General features: G+C 37.6%; 1 protein-coding gene and 1 long non-coding RNA gene across 12 annotated transcripts in view; one reads left to right on the plus strand and one right to left on the minus strand.

Moving 5' to 3' along the window:
* The window catches only part of LOC105398365 (actin-binding LIM protein 3), a 148,614-nt gene that overhangs the window by 71,534 nt on the left and 58,399 nt on the right, over positions 1-18,681 (plus strand). The gene's annotated exons all lie outside the window — the stretch shown is intronic.
* LOC119693542 lies at positions 6,160-8,247 on the minus strand. Its single transcript, XR_005254583.2, has 4 exons — positions 8,002-8,247; positions 7,492-7,603; positions 6,977-7,094; positions 6,160-6,267 (listed from the first exon to the last, which is right to left on the minus strand). It is a non-coding gene; the product is annotated as an uncharacterized LOC119693542 (long non-coding RNA).

An 18,681-nucleotide genomic window follows, 5' to 3' on the forward strand; every position in this document is an offset into this window, starting at 1 on the left:
CATCAATTCACCTCAAGTCGGGTCTGACACGCCCTAAACTTTGCTTCACTGCAACTCGGCCGCCATTTTGTTTTTTTATTTTTTTATATTTTTTTTATAATCTGTCAGACATTCTAAATACACCCTCGAAATATAAAAAAATGTATGGTCACCAAAACAGAGGAACAAAAAAAATTTTTTTTTTTTACAACTTTTTTTAAAAAGTCGAGGTTTTTCTCTACTCACCCGAGCACCCTGTACATTTCCGTAAAACATTGTTATATCAAAAAATGGCTCCTTCTGGGAGAACTACTATGTCAGTCAGTCAGTGAGTGGTAATCCAGCTTTATATAATATAACTAGAGGTCGCGTTGTGGCGCGGGCTGCAAGCAGCCGCGCGGTGCTTTGATGCTTTTGGTTCGGTTACAGCAGGGTATTGATTTAAAAAAAACCGCAGCAAGTCTTTGGCGTATTTGGTTTTGGATTAAAAACTGTGTTCAGTATGAATTTCGTTATAAAAGGGGTACTGATGATTTTGTTTCAGGGGGGGGTACAGTTTTCAGTATGAATTTCGGTTTCAGCAGGATATTGACTTGAACATACCGTAGCAAATCCTTCTTGCGTTTTGTTATGCCTTAAAAACTGTGTTCACTATGATTTTTTTAATTATAGGGTTACTGACGATTTTGTTTGACGTGGGAAACAGTTTGCAGTATGAATTTCGGTTTCAGCAGGGTATTGACTTCAACATATCGTAGCAAATCTTTCTTGCGTTTTGTTACGCCTTAAAAACTGTTTTCAGTATGAATTTCATTATAAAAGGGGTACTGATGATTTTGTTTCAGGTGAGATACTGTTTTCAGTATGAATTTCGGTTTCAGCAGGGCTTTGACTTGACCATGACCATATCGTAGCAAATCATTCATCCGTTTTGTATTGCTTTAAAAACTGTTTTCAGTTCGATCGTTCTTTTCGTTATGACAGGGTACTGATAATTTTGTTTTAGGTGGGCTACGGTTCTCAGTATGAATTTTGGTGAGATAACTTGACCATTTTCATTGGGTTAAATTTTCTCTTGAAATCTAATTTCAGTATTAATATAGGTATAATGTAGATAGGGAAGCATTTAACGTAGCTGAAAAATGATTTCAGTATGAAATTTGGTAACAGATGGGTATTGACTTTGCCATAATACAACGGATATTTCTGGCATTAGGGTTTATATTTAAGAAAAAACTCCACAGGAATGTTAATATTTGCCTTGAAAACCTTTTTCATTGTGAATTACGGATAGTCTTCGCACAAATACGGTAGAGAAACTGATCCTATATGGTCATTTTATGGTTTCGTAAACTTTTCTTACTTACTTTCGTTAACTTATCAAGCCGACATAGTTTTGTGTACAAATATTGGGTTCTTTAACACCTCATTAAAAATCGGACTCACCTCTATTCGCGCATTTTTCTAGCTTCTCGATAATAAGTTTACTTTGTCCTGAAGAGAAACTTTTTCATAGCAACGAAATTTACAGGCTTTTTTTGATACATTAATTTCTTATGTGGGTTTGCTGTTTAAGTAAGTAAAATAAAGTGCGTTTTTTAACATTATAGAACTATGCTTTACTTAAATTTAATACACTATATGGTTGCACACGTATGGAACTATAGACGCGCCCAAACTTACACTTTGGCTTTCATTTTATTCATTAAAGTTATTTCTTATCCACAATCGGCCCTCAGGTTATATAGTTGTGTTGACGAGGGTTTGAGTAGTGTTGCCTCGCTTCGCTCGGCTCTCCAGGGTTTGAAGTATGGTGGTTCGCATTGTTTTGCCTCGCTTCGCTCGGCTCCTCTTTTACGGTTAGGTTATATTACTTAAGTTGTATTGCCTCGCTGCGCTCGGCTCTTCAGTGGTTGTGGTATGATGTTTTGAAATGTTTAGCCTCGCTGCGCTCGGCTCTCCAAAGTTTAAGGTATGATGGTTTTGATTGTTTTGCCTCGCTGCGCTCGGCTCTCCAGTTAAACAGGCAGTTGGTGATTAAAGTAGTTTAGCCTCGCTTCGCTCGGCTCCTCCCCAGGTCTCGGAATGGTAGTTTCGGTTGTTTTGCCTCGCTTCGCTCGGCTCTTCAGGTTTTCGGATGTTGATTTCAGTAGTATAGCCTCGCTCCGCTCGGCTCTCTAGGTTTTGGATTGATGGTTTAGGTTGTTTTGCCTCGCTTGGCTCGGCTTTCCACTTCTTAAACGGGACTTTTCCCGTAGTTTTTCTTTATTGATATTAATAATTATGATACGTAATGCCTCGCTTCGCTCGGATTTCTTTTCTTTATGGCAGGGTTACATGTCGGATGCCTCTCTGCGCTCGGCTGGTTTAATTTTGGTATAGCTTGTAGAAGGACTAAGGCCTCGCTGCGCTCGGCACTTAAACTGTGGTAAAGTAGATTTACATTTTGTATGTTTTAAGGGAAAAATATTTTTTCCCCTAAAAGTGGGGAGTTTTTATTTTAAATAGTAATTCTTTGTATTTATCTACACAGATGCGCTATATACCATAAATCTGTCTGACCACTTCAAAAGGGTGATATTGCTAATGTTGGTAATTTTTTCTACGTTTTTAGGGAAAATTTGATTTTTTCCCTAAAAGTGGGAAGTTTTTATTTTAAATTACAATTCTATGCATTCAACTGCACAAACGCGCTATACATTCGAAACCCCTCAGACCATCTCAAAGGGATACAATTGCATATTTATGTTAAATTTCCCATTATATTAGGGAAAATTTGATTTTTTCCCTAAAAGTGGGAAGTTTTTATTTTAAATTAAAATTCTATGCATTCAACTGCACAAACGCGCTATACATTTGAAACCCCTCAGACCATCTCAAAGGAATACAATTGCATATTTATGTTAAATTTCCCATTATATTAGGGAAATTTTGATTTTTTTCCCTACAAGTGGGGAGTTTTTATTTTAAATAATTATTGTTTGTATTTATCTACACAAATGCGCCATATACCATCAATCTGGCTGACCACTTCAACGGGATGAAATTGCTAATGTTGGTAATTTTTTATACGTTTTTAGGGAAATTTTGATTTTTTCCCCATAAGTGGGGAGTTTTTATTATTAATTGAAAATCTATGCATTTTACTACACAAACGCGCCATACATTTGAATATCCTCAGACCATCACAAAACGACAAAATTGCATATTTATGTAAATTTTCCCATGTTTTTAGGGAAATTTTGTTTTTTTTTCTTTAAGTGGGGAGTTTTTTATTATTAATTAAAAATCTATGCATTTAACTACACCAACGCGCCATACATTCGAATCTCCCCAGACCATCACAAAACGATAAAATTGCATATTTATGTATAATTTCTCATATTTTTAGGGAAATGTTGTTTTTTTCCCTAAAAATGGGGAGTTTTTATTTCATAAGAAAACTAAATGCATCCACCTACACAAACGCGCTCTACAAGTCAAAACTGTCAGACCACTCAATACAGGTGAAATAGCCTTAAAACATGTAAAATTTCTCTTTTACAAAATGGCTGCCACCTCATCCGCCATTTTGACTTTTGCAGTTTTCGGAATTTTCCTATGAATTTCACCATATATCCAACCATGTACAAAGAAAAACATCACCCCACCTCCCCCCCTTCTGGGAGATCAATTCACCTCAACTTGAATCGACGTCGAACTTTTTCAAAAATATAATCTCCCGTATTTCTCAGGGTTGCCAGCCGAAAGTAATAAAGATAGTCAAATGTCATTAGTATGAGCTTTTCTGACTAAACTGCATCATTTTTTTAAATCCAAAACGGTTATTTCTATATTTCATGTTTTTGGGGAAAATCTCAAAATTTTCCCTAAAAATGGGGAAATTTTATTTAACTGGTATAATCTACCCTACAAACTACACAAATGCGCTGTACAAAACAAATCTCCCCAACCACTCTAAACATGTGAAAAAACCAATCAAAAATCGTGAAAAAAAGTCACTTTTACAAAATGGCCGCCAAAGCAGTCCGCCATTTTGTTTTTTCAACTTTTCGGAATTTTCCCATAAACTGCACCATAGATCAGACCGTGTACAAAAAAAATCATCACCCCACCTGCCTCCCTTCTGGGAGATCAATTCACCTCAAGTTGGGTCGACGTAAAAAAATCCGAAAAAATATAATCTCGCCTATCGCCCAGGGTTGCCAGTCGAAAGTAATAAAAATGGTCAAATGTCATTAGTACGGGTCTTGCCGACAAAACTGCATCAAATTTTAAAATCAAAAGTGGCAATTTCTACTTTTCATGTTTTTGGGGAAAATCTCGAAATTTACCCTAAAAATGGGGAAAATTCTTTCGCATGGCAACTCTACTCGTCAAACTACACAACCGCTCCATACAAGTCGAACCTGTCAAATGCCCCCAACACAATAAAAAAAGGCTTTGAAAATCCCCGAAAAAACACGTTTTTATAAAAAAATCTCCCTTCCCCCCGCAATTAAAAAAAAAACATTTTTTGGAATTTTCCCCTAAATTTCATCATGTTCCCCACCGTTTACAAAAAACAGCATCCCCCCACCTCCCCCCCTTCCGGGAGATCAATTCACCTCAAGTCGGGTCTGACACGCCCTAAACTTTACCTCACTGCATCTCGGCCGCCATTTTGTTTTTTTATTTTTTTATAATTTTTTTATAATCTGTCAGACACTCTTAATACACCCTCGAAATATAAAAAAATGTATGGTCACCAAAAAAGAGGAACAAAAAAAATTTTTTTTTTTTACAACTTTTTTAAAAAAGTCGAGGTTTTTCTCTACTCACCGGAGCACCCTGTACATTTCCCTAAAACATTTTTATATCAAAAAATGGCTCCTTCTGGGAGAACTACTATGTCAATGAATCAGTGAGTGGTAATCCAGCTTTATATATTATAATAACTAGAGGTTGCGTTGTGGCGCGGGCTGCAAGCAGCCGCGCGGTGCTTTGATGCTTTTGGTTTAGGTGGGATTGTTTTCATTTTGAATTTTGGTTTCAGCAGGGTATTGACTTGAACATATCGTAGCAAATATTTCTTGCGTTATGTTATGCCTTAAAATCTGTTTTTACTATGAATTTCTTCATTAAAGGGGTACGATGATTTTGTTTCAGGTGAGATACAGTTTTCAGGATGAATTTCGGTTTCAGCAGGGTATTGACTTGACCATACCGTAGCAAATCTTTCATGCGTTTGGTATTGTTTTAGAAACTGTTTTCAGTTCGATTTTCGTTATGACAGGGGTACTGATAATTGGTTTCAGGTGTGGTACTTACGGTTTTAGTATGGATTTGGTGTGATATGGGTATTGACTTGAACATGCCGTAGCGAATCTTTTTGAAGTTTTGTTTTGCATAAAAAAAGAGTTTGCATTGTGATTATTGGTATCACGTGAGTGTTGCATAATGCATTGGAACATTAAGCAGAGTGAAAGTGGTATAAGGGACTATCGTCAGTCTGATTTCGTTTTCAAAATTTATTAGGAATGAACTTTTTCAGTATTAAAACGGGTATAGACTTTACCATAAGCTATCGGATTTATAAGTATATTTGCTACGATAATCATTTTGTTTGATTGTAAATGTGTAGCTGCATATATATGTAGGGGTGTTGCAAAAAGGATATACTAAGCCGAAACTCAGGGTGACTCAGGAGGTCATTCTAAACAAGTTTAGTTCTAAAAGTTTTGAAAATTTACGAAAAAATTATTTGTTCCCTAAAGGGTAAGCCTAATTGGGTGAATTTCCAAAACTCGTAGAACAAAAGTTGTTCAGAATAGCCCCCTGAGTCACCCTCTTTCGGCTTAGTATACATACCCTTTTTGCAACACCTGTAGTAAAAAGTCACCTGACCAACAAGTTTCCTTTCGGCTTAGTATACCCTTTTTGCGATATAGCTGTATATAATATGCTGTATTATAACAATAAGTATATAATTTTACTTAACACCAGGTTGCCCCTATCCTATTTCTTCTCTACGTCGAGTCGCTTAATCATTCATTAGTTTTTTAAAGTAATTCTTCTTCGAGTAGGTATGGATTTAAGATTGTTGTTCTTTATAACTTTTCATAAGCTAACGAATGATTGAGCAACTCTGAGCAGATCCATAATTAGGCTAAAAGTTATATATTTATACAATGAAAACAATTTTTTTGAGCATTAAATAGTTATTTATTAGACATTTTAACTTTTTTCTGGATTGTGCTTCATTATGCTTTTCTAACTTGTTGTAGGTGTGATATTTCATGAGTTTACCTGAAAATAAAATAAATTCTTTAATCTACAATTCAAATTCAATAGGAAAATAATATAACTATCTAACTGTGAGAATAACTTGATAATATTATACGAGTTTCTACCACAGTGGAAAAACGAATGAGCTATGCTGTACTTAGGTGTAACCGGTTATCAGCATTAATAGAATTGCAAATATAAATAGCACAATTAGGAAGTATTTTTTCAGGTATTTGGTACCACAATATAAATCTTTGAGTACATTATAATGAATCGAAGATACTTGTAATGAAAATGTGGCATAGAAACCCGAAAATGGCCTACAGAGAGGGTCAGAATGATTTTTATTTTATATTTATAGGAAAAACTTACTATATGACATTGATTAAGACTAAAAATAAATTACGTCTAACAAGTTTTAATATGATTACCTATTTTCGTCTTACAGTACCATTTTTTTCAATACCTGTATATACTTAATAATTATAGTTGTGAAGAATTTATATTTTGTGTTTAAGAAAGTAACAGTAATGTAAATTGGAAAGACATCGGAGAGGTTTCCTTAAGTGCAGTTGGTCCATAATAAGCTTACTGCCAGTTACTATCATAGGATTTTGACACATAAAAAGATTTTAACCAAATATTTATGTTTTTAGTTGGTAATATCATGATGCCCTATTATGATTTTTCCGTTCAGGAGGAATTTTGTGCTTTTCTCACTGGAACTTACATTGTCCGTCAGTGGCTTTAGAAGATTCTTCATCATTCAGGTTGAGGCGATGCACGCTGCGCAGGAATGCACTTTTGGCGGCTATGCGATGTGGGGGGCGTTACAGTAACTCTTTGGTCTGAAAATTGAAAAGAAGCTTCGTTATCATCAATAAATAAATTACATAATTACAATGTAAACTCTACCAGATGTTTTAAAAGCCGAAAGGGATGCCCATTTTCGTCTTACAGTACCGTTTTTTCAATACCTGTATATACTTAATAATTATAGTTGTGAAGATTATTTTATATTTTGTGTTTAAGAAAGTGACAGTAATGTAAATTGGAAAGACATCGGACAGGTTTCCTTAAGTGCAGTTGGTCCATAATAAGCTTACTGCCAGTCTACTATCATAGGATTTTGACACATAAAAAGATTTTAACCAAATATTTATGTTTTTAGTTGGCAATATCATGATGCCCCATTATGATTTTTCCGTTTAGGAGTAATTTTGTGCTTTTCTCACTGGAACTTACATTGCTCGTGGTTTTAGAAGATACTTCATCATTCAGGTTGAGGCGATGCACGCTGCAGGAATGCACTTTTGGCGGCTATGCGATGTGGGGGGCGTTACAGTAACTCTTTGGTCTGAAAATTTAAAAAAAGTTTCGTTATCATCAATAAATAAATTACATAATTACAATGTAAACTCTACCAGATGTTTTAAAAGCCGAAAGGGATTACCCTTCGTCGTTGTTTAGAATAGTCTATGGGTCACAACAACTATTTAATAGGTATGGAACCCTTAGTGCGCGAGTCCGAGTGGCAATTGGTTGTTTTTTAGTAATTATTTATGAAGGTGTAATGCTGTCATAGAAGGGGCTAGCTAACTTTATCCCTATGGAGTACTTAGAGGGGTAAGTACATTTGTAATATAGTTTTCATTAATGATCGATTACCTAACTAAGGCATTATACATATTAATTATTTTGTGTCTGAATATTCTAAGATAAAGGATTGGATACAATAACGAAATAGTTACACACCTGAAAAATATTATTTCGTGTTTTCTTAATTTTGGTTCTTTGAAGATTCAGCCCAACTGGTTTTTGTTTTTCGACGCGTATTTGAGAATCAGCTTTCTGAAAAGTATTAACATCACCAACCACAACAACGAAAACACATTACATATTTAATTTTATAAGTCCTTTAGCACCACCCGGAAGGAACGTGCAGGGTAACTGAAGTCTGACATAGATTGTAGTTAGTTATACCTATACATAATTAATAATAATACTGTTCTGTAATAATAATGTTCTGAGATAAAGAAACATTTGTTTAAAAATATAGGACTTGGAAATGAAATAATGATTTTATTTGTAATTATTTAATAATTGATTGCTAAGTCCTGTATGCGTAAGCAAATATGTTTCTTCCTCAAATAGAACGATACGTCACTTAATCGCGGGACAATCGACTGTTGATGAACCGTTCAGAATCAGTTAATTTAGTATCTGAGATTAAAAAACTGACTTTAGGTGTACTCAAATTTCTTAATCGAATAGTCTTTATTGGTACCAACCAGCACTAATGACCATGAATAATTAAAGGCTCTATGTCAGGTTTCAGTGGTCTTGCCTGCGGACGTAGGACAAAATCCTCCCATCTAACTACTTCTACTTACTATTCTATGCCATAGTAAATAATCTACTCCCCGTTCGGAAAGGACCCTTCTACTAAAGCCCGATTTACATTTTAACAAGTACAGTAGCGCAATTTCTATGAACTACTTATATTTTAAACTGTCAAACAACTAAAATCGCTCCAACTTATTTAAGTGCAAATCGTTCTTTACGGAGAAGAACGGGGGCAAGAAACTCCAGAGTCATCTTTTTTCAATTATAAAGCAACATAATTTGTATTAACAAATTTAATAAATAATAGTACATGATTACAATAAAAATACGTGTGTGTCTTGATGATAAATAAGGCATATAAAGCTTTTTTACTATATTACAGTCTAATAAAGATTAGCAAAATTACGAATTAAATTTTAAAAGCAATAATAAAATATTTGTGTAAGTATGTAGTGAGTGTTTGTGAACGTACATTTTATTTAAATGTACTGACTGGGGACGTCATTAAGTTTAATTGGGTATACAAGCAGCTCGATCGGTAGAAGAAATTAACACAACCATTTTCTGAATACTATTGCCGTTCCTGATATGAGAACGAATGCAATAATGATTAATGACGTAACAGTATACAAGAAAACCGAAGACCATTTCCCGGTTGTGCCAATGAGTGGAAGCACCAACAGCCAAGCATGAAAATGGATCGATAGAACAGATATCGGGAGCACCCTTGAACCGTGTAGTCAGTATTTGATCGAAGAACTGATTCTAGGTCCACCTTTATCGGAGCCACAATGGTGCCAACACTGTGACGCACAGGTCAAACACAAATATCCTCGGATATGGGCAATGGCGGGGTCGTGGTTTTTTCACAATTGTTTGTGTTCGTCGCAACGGCCGGCCAAGAGGCGGTGCCGGCATACCTACACCAGACGGTATCATGTACACCTACTATCTTCTGGGAACTTCGTGCACGAGTATCCTGCGCTGAACAGGCGGTGGCGTGGCCCAGGCACCCACCACGCTAGCGGGTGGCGCGTGGTGTAGCTCAGGGGGGCTTGCCGTGTAACCGAGCGTCTGTATACGCCAGTGTCTGTCCCTTAAACTGTCTAATCTACTATAAATATGATATAGTATTTTTCAATAACTCAACATATATCAAACATAATAATATGATATAGTATTAATTTATTTGTACATCACACATATTTGTCACGTATACACTGACTCATTACAAAATCTCAGAAACTGCATGGGGTTCCTTTTAGGATTTAGGTGCTGACTAAAACGGGATTTTGCGAAAATCAATCCCTATTTCGCAAAAATAAAAAAGCGGGGGTAAAAAGGGGTGTCAAAGTTTGTATGAAATTTCTAAAGTTTTAATAGTAGGGTTTTGGAATTTCGAACAAACGTAGCTTAGGTACCGTGGAGGTGGAGGTGCACTAAAAAAAGGTATTCCCGATTTTTTTAAGAAAAATCTAAACCGTTTACGCTAGAAGCTTGAAATTTGGCATGTAGATTGTAGGTAGGTATCTTAGTAAATTTAAAGTTACAACAGGAAATTCCTACGGGAACGGGAGTTTTAGAAAAAACATTTAGTGTGAAATAACGATAAATATTCCGTGAAAGTTGTTAGTAAGCTGTATGGTTTATTATACAACTTTAAGCCAAAACTAAACGGTTTTGATAAAACTCAAAGCATATCATGAAATATCATCAGAACATACAGGCTTATTTTTTTCGCAGAATTTCCACGGGAATATCTTTTAGAAGAAGGGAAGCTTGCGGGAAATGCTAATATAATGTAAATTGATCATTCTATTTTATTCTTTGTCGTGTAACTACCTGCACCTGGCTCTCTCGAGATAGAACCCTTGTGCATATCCCCAAGGTCTAAACTGCCTTCCTAAGCTTGGACCATTTACCACTATGTTGGTCCACTGCGGGTTGGTGGGTTCACATATCTAGATGTGCTAAATCTAGATATGCAGGTTTCCTCACGATGTTTTCCTTCATCGTAAGAGCGATGGTATACATTGTACTTAAGTTAAAAGAACTCAACAGTGGAAGCGGGCGCTTACCCGAGTGAGCTACCACCGCTTTAAATTGATGATTTAAAGTTCATTAATTAAACTACATAAAACTGGATGACATACTATCGTTCACTACATAAGTACTACATTTTAAGGTTATTAAATTTATCGTGTATCATTATTATTAAATCCAGTATCTTGATTATCTTGAAAGACTGAAGGGGCGAAATAGGGTTTTAGAGTTAAAAATAATAAAGAGGGTGAATCGCGTATTCAACATCGAGAAGTGTCAAAATTGTGATCGCAGCACTGAACAGAAGTTGAGGTCAAATGAGGTCCGCTTCTTGGGAGGTGCCTACTTACACAGCGAACGTGTATAAATTTTTAGTATCTACACAATAATAATACTTTGTTCTATTTTCATATTTTCGGCCGAGCCACTCAATCGCGCGATGGCATAGATAATAATTTCAGACTAATTAAAGTAAGAATTAATTTTACAAGTTACCTACGAAAAAGAAAGATGAGATGATAATAATAATGTATTATGGTATGCCTATTTCGATAGTTAAGTACCTATATAATGTTCTAATAATGATTTGCCTTTTTATGTATTTTTTTATTATTTCGTATTTCATTTTTTTTGTCTTTTTATGTTTTTCACAGTTTTTTTTTCTTTTTTTATCTTTTTTATGCCAGTATATTTTTGTTCTTTTTATGTTTTTTTATATTTTTTTGTAGACAAACCATTATTTACATAAAATTGTACCAACCTACATGACCATACCATAAACAAAACATATTTTACTTAAATAGATTGCAAAAGTTGTATACAAACCTAAGGGGTCATTCCAAATAAGTTTAAGAATGTCGTGAAAAAAATCTACTACCATTACCTATACCTATACTGCCATGTGAGCAACTTAGTTTCTGTTAAGAATCACTACCGTTAATTAGTACTTAAAATAAAATCAGTGAAACCATCCCGAAGAATTTTATGCCAGATTTGGTGAGACCCAATAGCTAATATCACGACCGATGATTGATGCCTTCGGATGCCGCCGAGCCTGCCGCCTTGCTTCTGGTGCTGGCGCCGAAACTGCAGTGTGACTGCTGGTTGAAGTGTCCTTGTACTGGTTGGTCGTCGGTTTGATCATGTGAGCCTAGGCTGCCACCTCGGCCCTTGTAGTGACTGTGGGGTTCTCATCCAGTACTGCCTCAGTGTCAACTTCAACAGGAATGCGCCAGAAACTGCTGATCTTGAAGAGTCAGGGGTGTGAAGGGAAGATGCGCTGCCTGGGCTAGGTCATGAACATCCTGATGATGACTGATGATGGCTTGACTTTAAATTTCCGAAATTGGTTGTGTGGAATGTGTGTCGTACAACAAGCTTCACGCAGTGAATGTTGTATCAAAGTTGGAGACCATCATGTTATGGTTCAACGTGGATGGATCTTCACCATCATCCTTTAATGCCTGAGAAGAGTAAGGCATTCTGGCGGGCTCGGCATCCTTCTTTTCTTCTTTTGTATGGCGACACTGCAGGCGCAGAATTAGCAGTACGGTCTTCTGGAAGTTGTGATAGTGCCGCGCGAGCTTCTCGAGTCTCACCTTCTTAGTGATAAATTGAAATTTATTTTAAAATAATAGTGCTTATGGCATTAGTACTAAGTGAAAGTTGAGACATTGGAGAAATTTAAAGGCATGAACGGTGGTTTATCGAAAAAAACTGTGACTTGAAATGTACTCAGAAAGAGTCATTTATAACTTTGCTATTTAAAGAAAGTTAAAAGACATCTGAGTCATTTAAGTCGCAATACCTATTGAAATATGTTAGACGAGGACACGTCGCGAACGGCGCGGCATTTCGGTTATTTTTCATACAAAATGAATAGAAGTATTGCGAGTCAACGCAAACAGAAATAACGGGGCGCGAACGCGAACGGGGTGAGAAGACACGACGCTTCTATACATTTTGTAAGGAAATTAATCGAAAGGGCGCGCTTGTCTGCGACGCGTTATCGTCATAAGTCTTGTATGTGTGTTTTATTTTTAAAAGGATGGATGACGGAGGTCATAGAAAGTATCAGAAAGAGTCATTTATAATTTTGCTACTAAAAGAAAATTAAAAGACATCTGATATAACAGGAGGCTATAGTTGGATTGATACTCATAGTTACGTGCACCGTGATGCGATTTTTCCCCGAATGACTATATGATTATATTAATAAGTTAAAAGAGTCTTAAGTATAATAATAATAATTAATTTACAATATTGACATGTTATCTAATACACGTCCACTGGAGGTAGACACCTACCAAGGATTATCTCAATCTCAATACTCTGGTCAGAACTTGAGCGAAACAAAATAAGTACGTTCCTATATACTTTTTAAATGTTGTTTTGATAACTGTGGAATATAGTAGTTGTGTAGTGAAATAATTATGTACAGACAGAATTGCCATTCCGTACGAAACCGACAAACTAAGGTAATGATAGTATGTCTTCCAGTTAGATGTAATTTTCGCCAAAGAAGTAATGCACTAAAAATAACATGAAGCGACATGATATATGTATGTAACTATACAAATAAATTACCTGAAAAATACTATATCATATTTATAGTAGATTAGACAGTTTAAGGGACAGACACTGGCGTATATAGACGCTCGATTACACGCCAAGCCCCCCTGAGCTACACCACGCGCCACCCGCTAGCGAGGTGGGTGCCTGGGCCACGCCACCGCCTGTTCAGCGCAGGACACTCGTGCACGAAGTTCCCAGAAGATAGTAGGTGTACATGATACCGTCAGGTGTAGGTATGCCGGCACCGCCCCTTGGCCGGCCGTTGCGATGACCACAAACAATTGTGAGCCAACACACGCTCCCGTCTCTGCCCATATCTGTGAATAAATGCATTTGACCTATGCACCCCAGTATCGACACCTTTGCGTCTCTGACAATGATGGCCCAGAACAGCTCAACGAATCAAAACCAACTCACACGATCCTCAGATACACCCGACACTGAACTATGATTCATCGTCATGAATGACTATTAGCACTTGCACAGACTGGCCCAACAGGGAAATTGGGTCTCCGAAGTTCATGCATACCGAACATCGTCAATCGATGATTGCAATCATTACCATATCGAGAAGTGCAATGATTCAAAAAATGGATTATGAAAATTTCTTCACCGAGAGCTTTAGTATAGCCAATTATACTCAAATTAGCACCCTGCAGTAATTTAAACAAAATGTACATTCAATGTAGGTAAGTATGTGTACATATTATTATTTACAGAATATCAATAAAAAATATATAATTCGCACCCATATTCCAATACCGTCATTATACAAAATTTTCAATAAAATTAATGAGCAATATAAAAATATTTAGATTCCGCGTCGAATCCAAATCGTCACTATACCAAAAGTTACTAAATGTTGACGGTGTTGGAATAAGGGTGCGAATTATATACCTACATAGCGTTGTAAAAAAAAGCCCGCATAAATTTAAATAATTGAGCAGTGTATTTGTAGAGTGTAAAAATATTTGGCATGATTTACATCTTAATCTAAAGCAATAAATAAACGGGTCAAAAAGACAATATGCAACCATGATTTAAATTGATTTTATTTACATAATAATAATTTCACGAACAAAATTGATTTAACTACCCGCCAAATAGAGGTGAGAGAAGTCGCTTAATTACATTCTACCTAATAACTCAGGGAATACTACATTGTTAACGTACGGGTGATTATTAACGACACGATCACGGTTAATAAGAATAGTTAGATCGTTTCGATTCCGTACACGACCTAGCGCGACATAAAGTTGTCCGTGGCTGAATACGTCCGACCTAAGATCAACTCCCACACGGTTGATAGTCTGTCCTTGACTCTTGTGTATAGTCATGGCGTAGCAAACTTGCAACGGAAACTGACGACGTAACATTTCTATGGGGCTATTCGTAGCGATAGGCGCTTTAAATGAAATTCGCGGAATAAAATATAACTCATGTTCATTAGGTTTCCGCACAGTTATTAGACGGGGAGACGCAGCTACTACTATTACTTTAGTGCCGTTCACTAAACGATCCGAAAAACTTAAATTACGCATGACCATGCAAACGCTACCTATCTTTAATTGCAGGTCATGTTCCGGTATTCCTTTGGGCTGCGCTTTGTTCAACGTATCCGTACCTAAAAATATTTCGTCGGCATTGTCCGCAACGGTTTTATCGACTGAAAAGAAATGCAGCAGTTCTCCGGAAACCCTATTTAGTACTATATTATTAATTTCTCTAACGCCGTTATTATGTGTACACAGTATCGCTCGCTGACAACAGATGTCTGGGTCATTGAGGCATTCAGTTGGGAATACAGAATCAATAAAAAGATATACTTCTGTGACATAATTTACGTTAGAGACATTGATCAAATTGGTGATGTTGCGGCCTGAATCTATAGGTTCTGACTGAATATTATTAGATCCGATATTTAATAAAAATTCTGAAAATTCCGGGTCATCTCTACTCCGCTGAGCGGTTGATAGGGCAAAACATTTTAACTGGGGCCAAATATGAGAGGACTTTAATGAACAATTAATTACGTCTGCGTTACTTCTAGCGTTTGTTACTACTGGTGGGATCTGACGGAAATCTCCCGCAAAAATAATGACCTTCCCGCCGAAAAGTCTATCAGACTTCATTAAATCCCGTAAAGAGCGATCTAATAAATGCACGAGATATTTGTGTGCCATAGGGGCTTCGTCGTAGATTATTACTGACGCATGATAAATAAGCTCCGCTCTCTGAGTGCCGTTCGTAATATTCCAATATCCTAAATCGTCCACAATGTCTAAAGGAAATTTAAACATGCTATGTGCTGTTGTCCCGCCTACGTAATTTTGCGCCGCTATGCCGGACGTTGCGGTACACAACACTACGCCCCCTAATGAGCCACGGACATGAGACGCGACCACGTTTAATAACAGGGTCTTTCCTGTTCCTGCAGGCCCATCAACGAAAATCGCATTGTTATTCGTTGAATGATAGACTGGGTCTTTTAACAGTTGATCAACGTAATCGAATATTTCGCGTTGATCTTGCGATAAGACAGGCAACCAACGTTCGACGAAAGCATGGAGTTGAACTGTGCTGAATTCACTCATCTGTTCACGAATTAATTCAGTCGTGTCATCTGGAACATCCGGGAGTCCCTGTGCCACAAGATTGGTGCCGTGTTTTCGCAAAAGTCTATCAATTTGAACTAATGCTAACTTGTAAGCTCTTTCGGTGTCGTTGGGGCATCGTTCAATGAAATCTTCACAAATAAGATTTTTCGATGTTTCCCACAAAAGAGCCGCAGGAGCTCCATTAACGGCCAGTAGCACGAAAAAGCTGCGTAACCGGGGACCGGTAAAAAATGTGGCAGCTTCTTGTATGGCTCGTTGGTATTCCTGCTCATCGTTGGCAATACCTACATTCTTTGCGACTTCCTGGAACGTTTTACAATCTGGACCCCCAAAATTGAGCAAATCGTTATATCCCCGACACGGGTATAAAGCCAAAAGCATACGCAGGTAAAACTGCTCACCTCTATTTGGTGCAACCCAAAACAAACGCGTTACATTTTCTCCGCGCTGCCGTTTAGTAATAAACTTATTCATGATTTGGTGAACTTCCACCCTATTTGATTTTGGCCTTTGCGTGTGGACAATATACCGTTCATAAAAGTCTAGATACGTGAGATTGTCGAATTCTGGACCGGTCGGACGCGCGAAATATAGCATCAACGTGGAACATGAATTGTCGGCCGCGTCACTTGCAGCATTCGCTCTAAAAACTACGTTATGCGCCCCTTCAAGGTGAACCGTCAGTTGTTGGACAGTGGGCTCGCGAGCTGTAATGTCGAATTCGAAAATCCGCCACGCCGCGTCACAAGACCCTATGTACCGTTTTGTCACGTAATTCTCGACCTCATCATTTTGATCACCGGTGACCATAGCTACGCGCGTTTCATCTTTGCCCTTCGTTATATATTTAAATAAATACTTAATAACTTTATGCGCGGAGGAGACCTCTAAATTAGCATGACAGTCATACTTGAGGAGGATGGCAGCGTTGTAAGGTACTACCCACAAATCACTCACTTCTACTGGCCGGTTACGAAACCTTATAGTACCGCTATTGTTGGCATCTCTACGAAGACGTACAAACCCTTTATCGTCTGTATATGTTACGTCTGTAGCATTTTTGGGGAAAAACTTGGAGCATTTACTTTTTTCATTATCCCAGCAAGGTAGGTCTGTTCTGTGAGGAGGTCCACAGGGCCCGTGGATCATGTGATTTAAAACTGCCTGTCGCAATCTACCTTCGGCTTCGTCCGCGGATGGTATATCTGCCCTGACAAATTTATCGATATCGGTGTTTTGAATTGGTCCGCCACCATCAACGCGGAAACAAATGTGGGCATGTGGCAGACCACGCTTTTGAAATTCAATGACGTGTATGATGTATGTGCATTTACCAAACCAAGTACCGGACCGTATGTCCCTCAACAACTGTGTTAATTTTAAGTTAAATACTCTCGCACACAAGCTTGGATAAGGTTTTTGGCCTGGTGCAAGAGATTTTTGAATTTCTGACCATTTTGGGTTACAAGTTACTGTTAAAAAGAATGATGGTGTGCCTAGCCGGTTTACAATTGCAATAGCGTCCATATATTTGGTTTTCATGTAACGTGGCCCGCCAGTAAAAGTGTTGGGGAGATAAACACGTCCCGGTACGATACCACCCTCCCCCTGTACGGTTTCATCGCCTACAAATTCGCGTTCATTGTTCCTAATTTCATTAAACGGGGCTGATCTTAGCAAGTCGGTTTTATTTTGAATATTTAATATATATCTAAGCCGTTCTTCTTCAACACGACAATACATATCGACTACCCATTCTTCTGATAATCTACCGTAATCAACAAAACGCGCTTCAGACAAAAGTAAGCAACGTACGTATTTATTTTGAGAAAGCTTTGATCCGTCGTTTGTCTGTTTGTTAATGGTCCAACCGGGAGTTCCGTGAGGGTACAACAGCGGGTATTGAAATGATTCATATAATGGGTTAAAATAATCTACCTGATGAGGTCTCCTGTTTCCGATTTTCCAAATTGCTATACAACGCGGACTAAACTCTTCCCTTTCTGTGCTAATGATCGCGGCGATTTCATTACCTAAAGGCATATCTCCGAGGATGTTACCGTGAGTTCGACGCGACGTGGCTTCAAATCTAAGGTACGCGTCATCAGATGTTTCACGAGCGAGTTGTTTAAAGCAATCTATGTACGGGTTGACACTATGCATAAAATTATTTATTTCAGTCACAGTCTGTCGGTCGAGTCTTTGTCCGCTAGCTATTCTCTGGCGTTCCTCATGATCTTCGATGTATAGACCGATAGGATTTTGCGTGTCTCTATATCCTAAATCAAATACACGGTGGTAGATCCGACCTTGGATTTTGACGAATGCTAAACCACTATCGGGGTTTTGAAAACCATGAGACACGCCTAGAGCACTAAATGCAAATAAATTGTTGTATGCTCGCGGTCTGTCATTAAATGGCCGGCCATCATAAAAGTTTTCGGTCAAAGGTGGGAAATTCTGAATGTTATACTTCCCACTGCCACAACACCATTGAGTTCGGGCTTTTTCTTCAAAAAATAATGTTGCATTGCAATGTGAACACCGATACGCATCATGTTCCTTCAGTGATTGCCTCTTCAAACTAAATAATGGCACAGTGTTGAGATCGTCACCGCTTCGAACGGCAATCAAAGATTTAGAGACCCGTAAGCTTTCATCTACGTTCCGAACTGTGTTGTACCGTTGGCTAGCTAATCTGTTAACTTCTGGATTCGTCTGTGAATAACGTTGGACGGCTTCTCTATTAACTTCCGGATTCGCCTGACTATAACGCTCTACCGCTTCCCTGTGAACTGTTGGATTCGCACGATTATAACGTTGAACCGATTTTCTATGGACTTCTGGATGAGAT

Source organism: Plutella xylostella, chromosome 26 (genome assembly GCF_932276165.1).
Source record: "Plutella xylostella chromosome 26, ilPluXylo3.1, whole genome shotgun sequence".
Classification (NCBI taxonomy): domain Eukaryota; kingdom Metazoa; phylum Arthropoda; class Insecta; order Lepidoptera; family Plutellidae; genus Plutella; species Plutella xylostella.